Genomic DNA, 17,162 nt, shown 5'->3' with positions numbered 1-17,162 from the left:
CCTCCCCCACCAACCCCGACGTCCTGGGCGCTTGGTCCCAGAGCTCAGCCGGACCCACCCTGGCTCAGAGGACAGCCTGAGGCTGAAGTGCCTCGATGACAGGACGCGGGGACGAGGCGGCCACGAGGTGACAGAGGCCAGTCTAGCCTCCGTGACGCCGGCACCCCCGGGGTCAGAGTTCATGGGCAGCCGGTGCCTTTGAGGGTCTGGTCCTCACCAGTGTGACCCTGGGCTTGGACAAAATCCATGGAGCTCAGTTGTGGGTCAAGGGTTTTTTCCCTCTGTGAGTTGTTGTTTTCTCTCCAGAGCTCCGAAGAGGAGAAGACAGGGGTCTGGGGCCTTAGAGGAAGAATGGGGATGAGGGAGTGGGGGGCTACTGGAAGGGAAGGAAAGACAGTCACAGAGAATCTGGAGGCAACGGAGGAGGGAGGGAAAAGTCACCCCAGATGTACACAGTCCTGTGGTTCCCGGAATCCTGATGCCCAGGCCCTGGATCTTCTGCCAAGCTGCCTGCTGGACAGACAGTGTTGGGTCTCATGGCCCCTTGTCCTCTGACAGAGCCCAGGGCTGGGGGAGCATTAACATGTCAGCCTCGGGGGACAGCTGTGCCTGATGGCCACGTGTCCTAAGCACCGGCTCAGCACCCCGTGGGCGAGGCTGGCAGAAAACCCGGCGATTGGGCGTTTCCAGCAACGCTCAGCCATGCAAGGGAATCGTTCCTCTAATGGGGGGCTTTCTTCTTCTCCCACTCGGGGTCCTGGGTGGCCATGAGCCCAGCACATCAGTCCAGAGACAGCTCAGTGGGAAAGAGGTTCTGGTTATTCAGCAAACGCGTGATCCAGTGATTGAGCTGGTTAAACACATCTGGACATAGAAGTTTCCTTGTCCAAAGGGAGCAGGTGAGAACGATTAGAGAAGGAGTGGGGTGAAAGGGGGGCTCCAAGGGCAGGAAAGGCTGGGGAGGGCAACTCGGTCCCCAGCCAGGGTCCCCTTCATTACGGTCGTCACTGTACTCGCCATGGGGAGACAGTCCTGGGGTCCTCAGCCACTCCGTGGGCTGGTGACTCGGTCCCTACACCACAGAGACCCATCCCAGCCATTGTGTGGGGACCAAAGCGGTCCTCACGCGGCCAGGCTCCCACCCGGCCCACAGTGAAGGGGCTGTGCCTGGGCTGAGACTGCCCCGGGGTCCGGGGGTGGCGCTGGCAGTCACACTGGGGCTCCAGACTTGTCCAGGACACACGAGGACCCTGCTTGCCGAGCAAGGGAAGCCAGTCCGATGGTTTCCAGCAGCGATTAGAGCTGGAAGAAGGCCCATCACTGCAAGGACGTGGGGCTGAGCAGAGGGCCGAGGGACCCTGGGGGAGGACACATGAGCTGGGCTGGTCAGGGTCCCTCTCAGAGGAGCTGATGGTGGCGCAGATCCCTCAATGGTGAGTCTTGTGTGCGCGGGCTCTGGGCACGTGTGCCCAACGGGGGCTGGGCTGAGATGCAGGCAGGGCCTCGGGGACCAGAGTCCACACCATCGGGTGGACACAGGGCCCGGTGGGGGGCCAGGATGGGACTGAGGTGGAGTTGGGTCCTGACACCAGCACAGGTTGGGTGCGGACGAGGGGGTCCCCGGCACTGAGGGCCGGACCACCCACCTCTGCCACTTCTGCCCTAGCCCTGCCAGTCCTGCTTCCATCCACACCCTCGGGGGCCGCAGGGACCAGGCTGTGGATGTCCTCCAGGGGCTCAGACTGCCTTCTTGAGCTGGTGAGGCCTGGTTTCCAGCCTCAGAGCGCATGGCAAGGCGGGCCAGGACGCGTGCTTTGGGGGGCTCCTCTGTCGGTCCCCAAGCGTGCATTCGAATCCCGCCTGAACAGCTTGAATGAGCAGTCTTTCTCACCTGTGACGTCGGGATGGCAGGAGCGACACGGATGCCCCAGAGGGCTCTGGATGCCAGCTCAGAGGGAGGCGGCACAGTGGCAGCACGAAAGCCGGTTCAGAAACACGGATTATTAACTGCCCTCCTGAACACAGAAGACAGGAGCCTCTGGAAGAAATGCACCCTCAGTGAATTTGGTTTCTGTGCACAGATGAGCTGGCCCCATCAGCCCAGCCCCTCACCTGCGTCTGCACCCCATACGCGGCCTGGTCAGCGAGGATGTCCGGGTTGTCTAGTTTTGATGTGGGTTTTCGAGGGAATGTCCTTGACTTTAGAAAACACCTGCTGCGGTGTTTAGGGGTTAAGAGACGTTACGTCTGTGACCTATTCCCAAACAGTTAAGGAAAATAATAACAGGCAGACACGGGGAGGCACAACAGTGTGTGTCAAGTGTGGGCTGGTGTGAACTCGTGGAATCTGGGAAACCTGGGTGAGGGGGACGCAGGGATCCTCTGAGTCATTTTTACAACTTTTCTGTGAGACTGAATCATCTCAGAATAAAACGTTTAACTATAAATACATGGTGCTGCCCATAGAAAAGCCTACGGTGGGTAGTTTTTTAAAATAAAAATATATATGCTGGCACATAAAGGATTTCCTCTCTGGAAGGAGGCAAGAGGCAGGGTTAGCGACGATGATCCTGGGAAGAGGGTTCACTTTGTGTCTAGTGTCTACACTGCTTGACTTTGATGATCCTGTGCGCATTGTTGCTTTTATGTAAAAATACGTTATCAACAGAGATCATCCAGGTGGAGAAAATATTGTCCATTAAAAATGTTTTTTTCTTCATATTTCTCTTGATTAAAAAAAATCGCCCACAAATGAAGAGCCCGGGTTACACTGAAGGTGCAGAGGGCAAGTGAAAGGGAGAGAAGGAAGCAGGAGGGGCCATGAAAACGGACATCCAGGCTGGAGGATGGGGGAGTGGGGCTCGGGGGTCAGCCCTGGAAACCCAGCGGCCCACCTGTGACAAGGGCAAGTGCAGAGGGGCTGAGGAGCCCTCACCCCACCCCATTCCCCACTGAACAAGCCAGCAGGCTCAGCGCCCCTCTCGGCCCTGGAGGTAACATCCCACGGGCTGGCTCTGTGTGGCGTCCAACTCATTTGTAGGGACTTAAAAAAGCTATCCGATCTGGTCACGGGCTGGGTCTTAACACATGTTGGTTCACGCCTGTGGTGTGAAGAGCCCGCTTCGAGGCAGAGAGGAGAGAGAAAGTCCCAGAGAGAAGTGAGGGAGCTGGTGTCTCGTCCCACCGTGGCCCTGGACGTGGCCGGGGATCGGCGACCCGGCCTCAGCCTTCTTTGAGGGCATCTGTGAATATTCTTGCCGTTAGAAGGAAGAAGGGAAGGCAGAGGGGAAGGAGCAGGGGGAGGAGGAACGGGCGTGAGGGCCGTGTGCAGCCCAGGAGCTTGGCCTCGGGGGGTGTAACTGATGGTCAGAAAAATCCCTCATCATCACAAGCAGCGTGTCTCTTTACAGAGCTGTCTGTCCCCAGAATTTGAATAATCAGCTTCACAGAACTGGGAAGCTACAGGTAAGCTGTATTTCTGAAATAGTGGAATTTTGGCTTCTAAAGCTTCACTGGAAACATCAAGTTCTAGTCTGTGATGCTGAATACATTATCTTCAAAACTGACCTAGAGCATTTTCTTTTTTTTCAGTTTGCTATATACCATTAAGGATATTTCTGTGAGATTGTTTTTACACGTGCTTGGGTTTTAAACAATTGCTTCTTCCTGTATTGCCAGAAAGTGGAAAGATTTTTAGGATAATTCAGTCTAACCACTGTTCGAATTTTCTAGGGTGTCACAATGTTCTAGCCTCATAATTTCTATGAACTCGAAAGGGAGGAAAGGATGATGAACTGATCGAGGGGTTCTATGTGGAAAAATGAGGAGATTCTTCAGAACGGGAGGTCAAGGGACCAGTTAGGTCATTTTGTCTAAAGAGAGAGAGAGAGGCTGCTCCCGGTGTTTGTGGACTTTTTTCTGGTTCCATCCCAAGTGACTCAGCTAATGAGCTTTCCCATAACCTGTTTTTGGAAAAATATCCAGAAATCTACAGGGTTTCCTGAGTAGGAAAAGCTCCTGTTCCGATGAATTTTCTTGTGGTTCCGTGTCCTTTGCTGGAGATCCTGTTCATTCTGTCACGGTAGTTACATCCCCCCAGGATGACAGTTAACAACTTTTGGTTTATGTCTGTCTGATGCCTCCCTATTGTGTACTGTCAAAACGCCTTCGACTTGCTAATTGCTTCTCCACTTCCTCAAGGCTCAGAGCTGGATTCAGAATTTTAGGTGATCTGAGCTGAAGTTCACGGCCCAGTGTTATGTCTGAATCCGAGAATCAGGCAACTATTGGTATTTCCCAGTGATGAAGGATGTAAGGTCTGCAGCTCCTGTGCTGGACCTGTGGGTCTGCCCCTCACGGGCCTTGTGACCTTGAACAAGTTACATGACCTCCCCAGCCTCCGTTTCCTCATCTGTGAAAGAGAGACCCCCATAGGGCAGGGCTACACACATAAAATGTGTAGCACGGGTCTGACTGCTGAAGACGTACCTGACTGTCAGCCGCCGCTGGTGCTGGGAACAGAGTTCCAGGTCTGGAGAAGTCGTGTGAGATTTAAAGCAGATTTTCTCGGAGTTTGGGGCTTCGGCCCCATCTCCGTGGGGTATGGTCTGCTTCTCCTGGAGTAGCCGTCACCCCGGGCTGGCCCAGGGCCCCTGAGCGGGGCTGGCGCCTCTGGGACCGGCTCCTTCACAGCTGCTGAGAGCATCCTCCAGCCCCCCCCCACGTCATCTCCCCAGCCCTGCTCTTCCGCGGCTCCCCCGGGGGGAGCAGGTGCTGTGGCCCCCGCAGGGCTGCCCTGGAGCTCAAGTCTGCACGGCATCGTCAAGGTAACCCCAGGAGTGTGAGGACTCCGCCCTCCCACTTCAGGGGTCTTGGCCCCCACCGAGGGTGGGAGAATCGTTCTTCTCTCCTCTCTCACTGTCACCTTTTGCTCTTAGGCCACCAAGCCCAAAGCCCCCGGCCTCAGTGCTGTCCTAACGCTGAAGCTTCGTGCTTTCGGGCGCCAGCACCACACTGCAGGGGTCTGGGTGGGTCCAGGGCACTGAGTGAGCCCGAACCGCAGATCCAACCCCTGTCCTCGTATCAGGAGAGGCCCCTCCCCCGCACAAGGTGGGGAAGGGCAGGGACTCCCCTGGGCCCAGCAGCTACGTGCTTTTAGACCTGGGACTAGGGCAGAGTGTCAGCCGCTGGTCTCTGCCGGGGGTCCTGGGCTCCTCCCGTGGCCCCAGCCATGCTCCACACGTCTGTGTTTGCAGAAGGGTCTCTCCTTCTGGGTCCCCAGCTCCACTGCATTCACCTTACAAAGGAAAACCTGTTCTCGCCCTGCGTCATCCGGGCGCTTCTAACAAGAGAGTTGCCCTCCATCTGTTGCAGCAGATTTTTAGATTTTCCTGGTTGTGATGCAAATCAGCCAGGCAAGAACCCCCTGAATGCAGGTGGAGCCAGCACCCCCGAGCACGATGGCCGTAGCTGCAGGGTCTCCCTGGCCCCGGCCCCTGGCTGCGATCACTGATCATATTACTGAGCTCTTCCCGATTCAGTCATCGCTGAGTAAACTCAGCCTGACAGCATTAGTGAATGGTATTTGGCTGTTTGGCTAAATCTGCCACCGTTTCCTGTGGGATGTGCCAGCTCTGCTCTGGTCCCATTATGGCCCATGTTGGTCCCCATTTACTAATGTTCATTCTTGCAGGAGGAGTCATGGTAACACTTCGGTCATCTCGCCTGGCCGGTGTCCAATTCCTAATGGAAATACATTAGGAGTATCTTTTGTATTTGAAAAAGCAAACAAATGTGGCCATTCTCATATTAATCTCCAGCAGGACAAAACTTCATGTCAGAAGGAACAAAGCACTCAAAACAGCCTCTAAGATCTAATGAGCTTCTAAGGTGTTTCTCTCTTAGAGGGTCCCCTGTCCCTCTGTCACGTGGAGGGCAGTTCTCTTGATGCAAACACCCCGAATGTGACAAATGTGACCAGGTGAGAGCAGGTTGTCCCTTGAATGGTGAAAGCAGTGGAGCTGGTAGCCCCAGAGGAGTGTGCCGCCTCCTTCTGCAAATACGGACACGCCCCAGAGCGGCTGGGGGCTGAGGAGTAGTTCAAAGAGGTCCCGAGGGGAAGGGGGGACGAGGTGCCTTTGGTTCTCCACCTCCCGGCACATCCTTTAATCAGCACAGGTCGGCTCTCGTCTAATGGGTGTATGTGTGTGTGCATGCGTGTGCAAGTGCACGCACGTGTGTAGAGTTTAAAGAAAGTGTGAATGCCACATTGGATTCTCTGAAGTAACCAGAACTCTGTAGAGTCCGAAACAACCAGGCGAGGGACCCCCGTGTGAGCAGTGGGCCTAGGGTGGGGGGAATGAGTCCTTGTATCTACTTCCTTCATTTGGAGATGTAACAAATGATATTTCTTGTACTTTATCTCAAATGTGTGCCGACACTGTTGTAATTGATAGCTACAAATCCAGTGAAGCATTACTGAATTCGTGGCAGCTTTCTGTCATGACTGTCGTCACATGTTTTCCCAGAGTGTCCCAGAGACACAGCTGCCGCCATGCAGAACTTACTGGTTGGTTGTTCAAGTGGGACCTTCAGGCTTGGAAAGGTCGGGAACTCCTGCCTTTTGTATTCAAGCCTCACTACACTCAAGGAGCCGTCCTCTGTCTGGTTATTTTGTCCCGGTATCTTGGGGGACAATGGGGCGGTTGCCCAGGAACAGCCCTCCCGCCAGTCTACGAGGTGACTGTAGCTGGGGAGCAGATATTCCCTGGATACCGTGCTAAAGCCGGTGACTGGGCCTTCCCCACGTCTCACGGGCACTTGAGGACTGGATCCAAAACAGAACCGCCGCGTGCCCTCCCGCCGGCTGCCCTGGGGCCTCCCGGGAGAGTGGCCCGGCTTCTCCAGGGCCCACACCTGGTGCAGAATCAGGCCGTTTCCTTCCCCTCTCTGGAGTCAGCTGGCATGTGGGAGAGGAGGTGTGGACAGAGTGAGTGGAGCGCAGACCCTCACACGAGCAGGCAGCTGGCTGATTTCTGATGGGACCCCCAGCTGCTCTGCAGCATTTTTACAGATGGATCTTCACACGTGACCTTCACAGTGTCACACGTTCCGGCTCTGAGGCCACTTTTCATCCTAAGCTCACTTTACCTGCTACAACAAGATGAAGGCGATGAGCATCCTTTCCTGACTTGGTCTTGGGTGTCTCGGGGACGGTATTCCTCGCTGGGTGCTTGATAAGACATGGGCTTCTCTGTTGAATCCTCCAGTCAGTGAGGCAATATTCTAGCAAGAAGAAAAACTGTAAATCACCACATCAGTCATCATATTTTTCCAGAAGGAGCTGGAGGGGCAAGGTACATAGGGTAAGAAAAACACCTTCAGGCCTCCAGTGTGAAGGAGGGGTGGCTGAGGTCTGACTTCAGCAAGTCAGTGGAGACACTGAATCCCCCAGTCTCCTCCAGGACCAGCCATCTTCTCTTCTTCCATAAAACAGGGCATGGAGTAGCAAACTCCCACGCTAATTCCAGATACGTTTTTATTTCTAATAAGTTCTATGAAGCAACCTCCTGCTGCAAACCCTGACCCAGGCTGTGTCCCAGGTGGGGTTTTTCTATTTTGGTTTTTGAAGAAGCAAACCACATCCCGTGTATCATGTGTGCATGGCCTCTCAATATCTCCAGGAAGATAGTTGATCTGTCAATAAATACTAATAACATCACAAGGATTTAGAGCTTATTAGGCAATTAACTCTAAAAAGTGATGGAATTGAGGTTCAGAGGAAAGAATCTGAGTGATCATGCTCGTAAGTATTCAGAGTCACCAGGAAGCTTCAAAGAAAATGACTGGGAACCACAGAAAACAAGGGAATCAGGTGAGCACTGAGTATGGCCAGGAGTTAGGTGGTCAGTCTCCCTGGATGCTGGGAGAGCCACAGCTCAGAGCCAGCTTCCCCGTTGTGACCTGCACAGGTGGCCGGGTTGGCACGGTGTTATAGTCAGTTGTCTGAATATTGGGGGAAACTCATTTCCTTTATTCCTGGGTTATATTTATGCAGAGAACTCAGGATTCTCCCTGGAGAGCATACATGAGACTTACAGCCCCAGGCAGGGAGGGAGTTGGGGTGACGATGGTGATGTTTTCTTGGTCCCCAAGCAGGGAAGCAGGTAAAGCTCACAGGTGTGGGGAATGTGTTGGTCACTCGAAAAATCACCGGGTGACCGTGCTTCAGACCAGCCGTGGGGACCAGCCATCGAACGTGGAGGCCGCTGGGATGCGGCTGTTCTCCTAGGTCTGCTCCAGGGGAAGAAGTAGCAGGTGTGAAGACACGGTTTTGTTTTCGCTCCGTCAGGGAAACACACAAGAAACCGTTTGCTGTATTGGAGCAGCGAGTACTGAACAAACCTGCCCTAACCTCAGGCATTTGGAAACCTCTCCAGCCTGGGCGCTGAGCAGAGGATAGAGGTGTCCCCAGGGGAGGTGGCCGTGCCCTCACACGCTCCTCATTGTATGAGATTGGAGATGCGTGGCCTTTCTGAACCCTCGGCTCCAGTGGGGGTCCCTGGAGGGCCTTCTGGGGGGAGCAGAGTTGGAAGGTCAGTGGCCTCTTTGGCTGTCACGTCGAAGCTGCCCTTCCGCAGGGCTGGCCTCCACTGGAGAGTTTTCGTCACCGAGTCCTTCTGTCAAAATGATCCCTAAAACAGCCCTCAGCCGTAATTTACACCTTGATGCAAACGTAAATGAGTGGGTTCCCAGCACCGGGATTTGGGCCTTTCGGGGCCGCAGACAAGGGGGTGTTTGTGGAGAAGGATGGTTCCTGACTGGCCTTGGCAGGTTTCTGGGGAGTCCAACCCTGGGTGTCCTCTGTGGGTCCTGACCCAGAGCCCCACAGAACCCCCCAAAGAGAGAGGCTGTCAGACCCCAGGGCGGTTGAAGCAGGGGGGCCTCAGGGAGGCGGAGGCACGGTTTTCCTGACCTGGTTCCTCCTCCTGTGCTCCGTCGGCCCCTCCAGGGAGACTCAGAAGGATAACGGAGCTGCTGCCCCACTCACTTCAAAAGAAAACGTTCCTTTTATCTCTCGCTGTAAGATTAGGAGTCCAGGCACACTGACTTGTGTCTGAACACTTTAAACACACTCTTGGGAAAACATAAACAGGATTTATACAAAATGCTTTAATCCCCCCCCACAGAGCAATGAACTCTCACGAAGGGGCACCAGCCAGCCGAGGGCGGGGTGAGTGCATATTTGCTTGTGTCTGTTTCTCACCTGGGCCTCAGGAGTGGCCTCACGTCAACCTTAAGCATCTCCCCAAATTCTCTTGGACGCAGGTGCTGAGCTGGGGAAACAGGCGAGCAGAAAAGGTCTGGGGCTGTGAGGGGCTCAGGGGCTCATATTTATAAACAAACCTCCATTTAAAATTTTGATTGATCTGACTTTCTTCTTCTGGGGAGTCTAGATGATTCTCACGAGGTTCTGCCATCCACATGTTCCTAAAAACATAAGTGTGAGTGGAGTTTTGGGAGATTGAATCATCAACCCATACAAGCGCGGGGGTGTGGCCGTGACTGCGAATTCTTTGGAAATGAACCCTGACTGTAACTGTTTGGTAAATCAGCACTTTTCCAGCCTCATAGAGCTCCATAGGCGAGCAGATTTCAAGATGGTCTCCTGCAATGGGCTTGTTTTGTGGATGAGGAAACGGGGACCCAGAGAGGTTCAAGTCTTTCTCAGCATCACACAGCAGCTGTAGCGACATCTGGGTTGTGTGTAAAGCAGGACATGTTTGCATGTAGACCCAACACTGTACATGGTGATGACACATTGGCCTTTCTGCTTCATTTCAAGAGATGGAGTAAGGCCAGCAATTTACGGACTTCATGGTAGGAGAAAAGATACACAGCTGCATGCACAGACACGCACATGCACAAACACAAACACGCGTGTACTTTATTTTTGCAAAGGAAAGGGAAATAGGGAAAAGAAGTGTTGACACCAACTCTCACATCCTTAGAAGGGAAGCCAAGCCCTCTGTTCACTTGAAGTGTCTGAGATATTAATTACGTTTTCTTAAAACTACTCAAGTTCTTAAAGTGGAGAGCAATTTAAAAGTCAGGTGGGACAGAGAGGAAATGACTTAAATATCCATCTCTCTTCCCTGTGAGTTAATGTCTCCGTTGTCCGTGTTCTATTATGTCTTTGGAAATAATAACTCTGGAGGTTTATTTTCCTTTTATTTATTTATCAAGTTATCTTTTGGCGGCCCTGTCTGGCCGCAGGGGGACCGGGCCTGGGCCTGTCCGGAAGGGCTGTGCGGAGAGTATTGTTTGCCTTCTGCGCCTGAATGAACATCTGGCCGAAACTCGCAGCCCAGGGCCATCTATTTGTTTTTAGAGTGTGGTCGTTATTTTCTGCCCATGTGCCCCAGTCAGCCTGAGACACTCCTGGCTCCTCATCAGTGGGAAAGGACCAGAACGCCCTCACTAGTACTTTCTTCTGTCGCCTGCAGGGCCTCTGAGCTGTCCCTGATGGAGCCATGGTGGCCGGCAGCACTTTAGTGCCCCCTGGTTCCCAGGAGCTGGCAGGAAAGCCGGAGGACCCCACCTCCCAGGGTTGCAGTTCCCTGGGCTGAATCCCCGCCCCCCCCAGTGATAAAACATAAATCACAACATGACAAGTGGTGCAACGGACACGCCTTGGAGGGGTCGGCCCTGGGCTGGTGCGGCTGAGCCCCTCCAAGTGGGAAGGGCTTATCTGCCGTAGTCCAGGCCTCTGTGTCGCTGCAAATGGGACTTGAAAGCGACGCCCTAAGTGGATTAGGCCTAGAGATTAGCGAGAGTATCCTGTGTTGAAAGGCCTGGATTTCACTCTCCCCAGAGACCCCGAGGATTTGCGATGGACCAGTATTTCCAATGCTGTGGCAGCAGCTGCCACGCAGGAGACCCTGTTGCCGAGAGATGGGGAAGGGGAGGAAGAGGCTGTCCTTTCATGCTGCTTTGCCCAGGCCTGACCCGTCCCTGTGCCCCAGATGCAACGCCTGCCCCGCCTTTAAGGGCCGTGCGTTACCCAGACAATCGCCAGGCGAGTCAGAACCTGGAAAGGAGGGGCCAGAAGGTTCTCTTCCAGAGATGTCCAGGCTCCTGAAGTCACTCAGTACAAAGGCCGGAGGGGCTCGTTTGATGTTGGGGGTTGTGGCTGAATGTCCCGCTGTTGGTCTGGATGTACAGGGTCGGGGTGGGGGGTGCTGCGGCGGCAGCCAGGCGCCCTGAGGGTCCCACTTCCCAGGCCTCCTCGGGGCCTCTCTGTCCTGGCAAACTCTGCTCGGGGGTTGGGGGCGTAATTGCTCTCAGATGCGGAGGGGACAGATATTATTCACTGAGCAGGAAGCTGCTTGCCGGGCACCTGATGTGGAGGAGGCCTTTGTTAATTGCGTGTTGTTTTCCTCATTCCTGCGGGAAGAGCAGGTAGCAGGCAGGCCGCTAACCTGGCGGGTGCCTGTGGGATTTTGTCTCGCGGGAATTTTCCGTGTAGTTCAGTCCTATGTCCTCACTGCAACCCTCGAGCCACAGGAATTGACTCTGTGGTGCAGCTCCCCTCCAGGAGAACCCGGGAACTTGCTCAGGATCATTGCTAACAGGTGGCAGAGCCAGGATTCAAACCCAGAATTTTGCGTTTACCTGGGGCTGACTCACTGCTCCGATGCCGGGGCTGCCCGCTGATCAGACCGAGGGTGTGGATTTTCCACTGGGTGTGGGATCCTCACCCGGCTCCGGGGAAGGCGGGCTCCCCCCGCCCCACGCTGCCCGCTGCACGTGGTGGCCAGCTGCGGCTCCCATCCGGGCAGCGGTGGAGCGGAGCCAAGACTGCACATCAAAGGGGAGCAGGGAGGTGTGCCGGCTCCTTCCTGACTCCGGCCTCCGCCGCGTGCTTCTCGGCCTGTGTGAAATTAACCGTGGCCAGACCGCTGGGGGATCCCGTTTTGCAGGACAAAAACTGTTATCCCAGCTTCGTCCAGTCCAGTTGCAACTGGTCATAGGTGGGCAGGTAGAGGACTGCAGAGGCTCCTTTATAGGAAGTTCTTACCACTTTCACTGGAGGTGAAAGAATCTCTGACCGAACAGTTAAAACTGCTTAAGGTAAAAAAAAGCAGAGCTCAAAGTACTATAAATTCTTAGTCATTTAACGGTCTCATGGAATGGGGTAATCTGACTAATTTTTCAAAGAATTAAAATAGTAGAAATTTCTTTAACAAAATGCTATGGAAGATAATAATTTAGAAACAAAAATCTACTGGGCACCCATGTTGTGCTTTGTGTAAAAGTTGTACAAGACCCCGGAGAGGTTCTCGTCCAGTGGGGAGACAGACCTTTGAACAACCTCAGTCCCAAACGATTAGGACTGCGGTTAAAGTGTGTACAAAATGTTACTGAGATAGAGAGCACGGGACTGGTGACGGTTTAGAGGGGTGGGGAAACCTCAAAGTCTTCCCCAAGATGACAGTATTTTGGCTGAATGCTGAAGGATGCCTGGGGCATCTGTAGAGAGGGCAGAGAGAAGGGCATTTGTGGCTGAGGGCAAACTGTGTGTGCGTCGGTGTGAAGGCGGGAAGGGGCCTGGTGTGTCCGGGGACTGGCTTCGGGTCCATGCTTCTGAAAGCAAGCCATCCATGCTCTCTATTGTAGACAAAAGTGTGGAACCCCAACTCATTAGAAGGTAAACCACCTTTTACTACATTGTCTGAGGATGCCCAGACAATGTTAAAGAGACTGGGTTAGAATCTTGGCTCTGCCATGCTGTTTGTTTGTTCATTCATTCATTCAAATGCATTGTCAGGCAATGCCTGGTCCCGGACACACAAAAGCGAGCAAAGACACAGACACTGGTGTCAAAGGCAGGACAGGCTGGGAGCAGAGTGTGTGTGGATGGCACAGAACAAGGGTTTCTCCCGAGCTGATCCGAGGGCAGGTGGTGGAGTCCGTGGCATGGAAGGTTTTCATAGAAGAAATGACCTCTGAGCTGAGTTTTAAACCTGAATGAAAGTTAGGAGGTCCGAGGAAGGTGGGACATTCCATGCAGAGGGAAAGGGAATGGGGAGGAGGACCAGCCCGTGAGTTGGAAGAACCAGAGTTCAGCCTGTCCTGCGGTGTAAACAGTGGGCAGCCAGGGCAGGGGCTGGTGGCGGCTTCAGGCCCGGGGATGGAGGGGTCTGTACAGCATCAGATCTGTTCCACGTTAGAGTCACCCCAGGGAGCTTTACAGACGGATCAGTGTGCAGGTCCCGCGACAAAAGGTCCTGACTGAATTGGACTGGGTCCTGGCCGTGTTGTCGTCTGTTTTTGAAAGTGGGTGACTGATGTGTGTGCAGCTGCAGGGGTCGGGGTGGGGGGCAGGCACTGAAGAGCTTTCGATAAAGGGCCTGGCTCAGTCGCTCTGTGATGGGGAAGGGCCTTTCTGGCAGAAGTCTGGAGGAACCAGCGGTGCAAGAAGCAGGAAAAACATGTTGGAGACGATTGTCCACACTGGAGATGGTGGGGCCTGAACTGGGGCGGCAGCTGTAAGAGTGAAGACAGACAAGAGGAAGCGTTTTCTAGAAACATCCAGGAGGTGAGATCAGCAGGAGTTGATTGATGCTGAGGACGTGAGGATGAGGGAGAATTCGAGGTGGGCACTCCAGTGGAGCTGTCGCGTCAGATAGAAGACACCCAGTGATGCCTGCATGTAAGATAAACAAGGAATGTATGTTTTTTAGTATAAGGATGTCCCATGCAATATTTGACGCAAACTTATAAATATATATATATTTTTTGAATCTGACAATCTTTGTCCCTGGGCTTAAGGTGGAGACGTCAATAGACAGAGATTACAGAAGGAAGAGTCATCGTGTTGGTGATGAACCCAGAGCTTTGTCATCAGCAGGAGGAGACATCCAGTTGGCCATTGTTGGATATACGTGTCTGAAGTTTACAGGGTTATCCAGGCTGAAGTCACCAGCATAATTTTGTAGAAGTTGAAACCATGGAATGTGGATGAGTTTTCTCAGCCCCATTAGATGAAGTGAGGACAGTGGCAGCTCAGGATGGAACCCAGCTTTTCAGGTGACTTTGAGAAAGTCATTGAGCTTCTTGGAGTTGCTCTTCCCCATCTGTAAAACGGAGAATAATAAAACCCGCGTCAGATACTTGTCATCTCCAGGTATGACACCTTGCCTGGCTCTTACTATTACCAACGTTATCCTTGTCACCATCAGTGTCACTTAAATGGATCGTTCAGAATAGTGAGCAAAGACAAACTAGTGTCTACAAAAACAAGTAGGTCAAAATATTAGCAAAACAATATACTTATGAAGAAACAAATGCAACGAAAATAACCACGAAGCCCCAAACTATGGATTATTTGATGTAGTTCAAATAGTAGGAGAAATCAGAGGGATAATTCTTTATTACAATAATCTCAGTTCTATTAATTATATTCTCCAAAGGATGAAGTGAAGAAAGCTAATTTGCATCTCCCAACACACCCCACCAACAGAGTCTTCTTAGCAAAGAGTTTATTTTCTTTATCTTTAGCCTTTCTGGGAAGTAAATGTTTAAAGATATAAGTAATATTCATTTTCTATAGCAGGAGAAAGAATGTCAATTGTCTGAATTGGCCCACAAATACATACAGATGGAGTGCACGTGCACACACACACACACGGCCCTACCTGATCTCTCTTCAAATTTTGTCCGGACACGTAAGCCACACAATGAGTCGCTGTTTGTTCTGTACATACAGAAAGAAGCAGGACCACCAGGGCTTTTTAATCTTGTTCCAAAGGTGGGAAACAAATGCCTCGATGAAAAGAAAAGGGAACATAGAAATGTTTGGGAAAAACTCAAAAAACTAATTCCTCAGAGGATCCCCTTTAGCTCATCTTGAATCATGTAAACAGTTTTAGAGAAATCTATATTCATACATATATTCAAACACTTATTTCAAGCTCCCATTTTATATACATCTTCTGTTTGTTTCCCACTGGGTGTCCAAGTAGCATCCTGACGTGTTCCATCTGTCAATCAAGTTGCCAAAATTTACAAATGACCTCTCAGGGCCTTGCTCTCTTGTAGTAAATCACTACTAGGAAACAAAGAGGCACAAGACTCAGACTGAGCCTCTGAGCTTCTAGATTGGGAGTGAGGGTGGGGATGCAGGAAAGGCACTAATTTAAACAAGCTCCTTCCACACTTGTGCACAGAGAGAAACACCCAGGAAACAGGCAGCACTCGTTCACTGGCTGGTTCATTTCACGCCCAGAGGCGGGTGTTACAGCCCAAGCAGGAGTTCGGTCCTGTGAGGTGGGAACAGGGAGCAGACAGCCGACAGCCCGCTTCCTGTTACACGATGCAATAGGGCTCTGCTTAACGAAAAGAACAAAATGCCAAGAGGGGGAGACCCTCGGATTAACTCTGCCTGGGTGGGACCAGAAGGCTTATCCTGCGTTTTCCAGCTGGTTGCTCATCCAGTCTTAAATGTAGAGGATTAAAAAAAGAAACCCGTTGCCTGATTTGATATGGTGCAAGTCTCCTGGCAGAGCTAGTCTCTGCTTCCCCTGGACAAGCCCTGCGCTTACTCCATGCCTCCATGTGGCTGGGGCCCTCCGTGTCTGTCTACACGGCTACAGCCTAAGGCACGGGCTTGTTTCCCAGCGCCGTGGTCCACCGTACACATTGGTGTTTCCTACACGTTTGCTGTTGGCGTGAATGGATGCAGCCCCTCTAGAAAACACAAGTGCCCTGGAGCAGGAACTCCTGCTCTCACCTTCTGCTCCCACCCACATCTTCTCTCTGCTAAATGAAGGGGTCCGAATATTGGGCGCTGGGCATTCTGTCTTTGCCGGGGAGAGGTTGCCCACGTGGGAAGAGAGGAAGGTGGATTCCAACAGTGGCAACAAAATGTAGGGATTAATGTCTGAACCAGTGAATTAGAATCTCAAGGGGTGTTCCTGTTATTTCCAACTGTCACAAACCATTAAGAAGACTTCGACCCAAGTGACTGATTCTCGGGTCCCTGAGTGGGCTTCAGTGAGAAGTGATCAGCAAGTTGTGAGCCCAGGAGGCCACAACTTACTTTCCGGCTCTTATTCTATTGCCCCTTCTTATCCAGGGCCCTAAGCATTCTTTGGAAACAAACAAAAATCGTAATAAAGCAAGCAGAGTTCACTAAGGGCACATAAACATTTTAAGAGCAAACCAACCAGATTTCCTTTCATACATATTGGTTTAGAAAGGTCCACTATGAGAAACCTTTTGGGAACTATAATCACGTCAGTAGTCATTTCACTTAGTTTAGCAGAGAAACAAAACACATACTCTTTCAGCTTGATTAATTAAGGCCCACGGAAGGAAATACCAACGTGGGAGCAAGGTGGCGGGAGAGACTTGGACCACTCTGTACATCCGTTCTCTCTGTGTGATGTGTCTGTCTTCTCTAGTCATTCACCTGATAGAGCCATGACAACTCGTGTATGGAACCAATAAAAAGTTTCCACATATTGTCAGATCCGAAGTGTATCCTCAGGTCCAGACATCCTCATCTTTTATGCTCTGTACTTCTTCTTTGGCAGAGTTACACTGGACTCTGGCATTTTGCCAACTTTCAGATACACTTAAACGCTGGATGTGAGGAGAGGAAGGAGCTGGGATCTTTGCCGTGTGTCTGACCTTCCCAGACTCACAGGTGAAGGCAGATGGGAGTGGTCCTGGCGAGGCCCTCAGCCTCCATCTCTCCTTCCCATCCCACCGCTGTAGAAAAGAAAGAAAGAAAGGCTGAGATACTGAAATCAACTTTACAGCTGGGGAGGGGGCAGCATCAAGAGGACTCCGCCCACTACGTCTGTATCCACTGTCCTGCCCGAGTCAGATGTGCCTCTGCAGAATCCCCGGATGTCCATTTCCAAGGCCACAGAGAGTCTTCCTTACCCGGTGTCTGTATTGAAACCACCTGGATGGGTTTTGATAGACTAAGACTTAATTAAGGAAGCCAAGAAGTTTGTTGTTCATGAATAATTGAAATGAACGACTGAGTGAACTTATGAACTAAAAGCCAACCAAGAACAAGTGGATCACCGGCAGCAAACTCATGTCAAAGCCTGTAAGAATTTTCTAAGAAATAAGTACATTTAATTCAG

The 17,162-nt window shown here is 52.1% G+C and overlaps 1 long non-coding RNA gene across 1 annotated transcript; it reads right to left on the bottom strand.

Annotated features, from left to right (window-relative positions):
- Positions 1–12,356: 12,356 nt before the first annotated feature.
- LOC132347566 (uncharacterized) lies at positions 12,357–16,769 on the bottom strand. Its single transcript, XR_009497226.1, has 3 exons — positions 16,475–16,769; positions 14,700–14,827; positions 12,357–14,138 (listed from the first exon to the last, which is right to left on the bottom strand). It is a non-coding gene; the product is annotated as an uncharacterized LOC132347566 (long non-coding RNA).
- Positions 16,770–17,162: the final 393 nt, after the last annotated feature.

This window comes from Balaenoptera ricei, chromosome 14 (genome assembly GCF_028023285.1).
Source record: "Balaenoptera ricei isolate mBalRic1 chromosome 14, mBalRic1.hap2, whole genome shotgun sequence".
NCBI classification, from domain to species: domain Eukaryota; kingdom Metazoa; phylum Chordata; class Mammalia; order Artiodactyla; family Balaenopteridae; genus Balaenoptera; species Balaenoptera ricei.
This window is presented reverse-complemented; position numbering and strand designations above follow the sequence as displayed.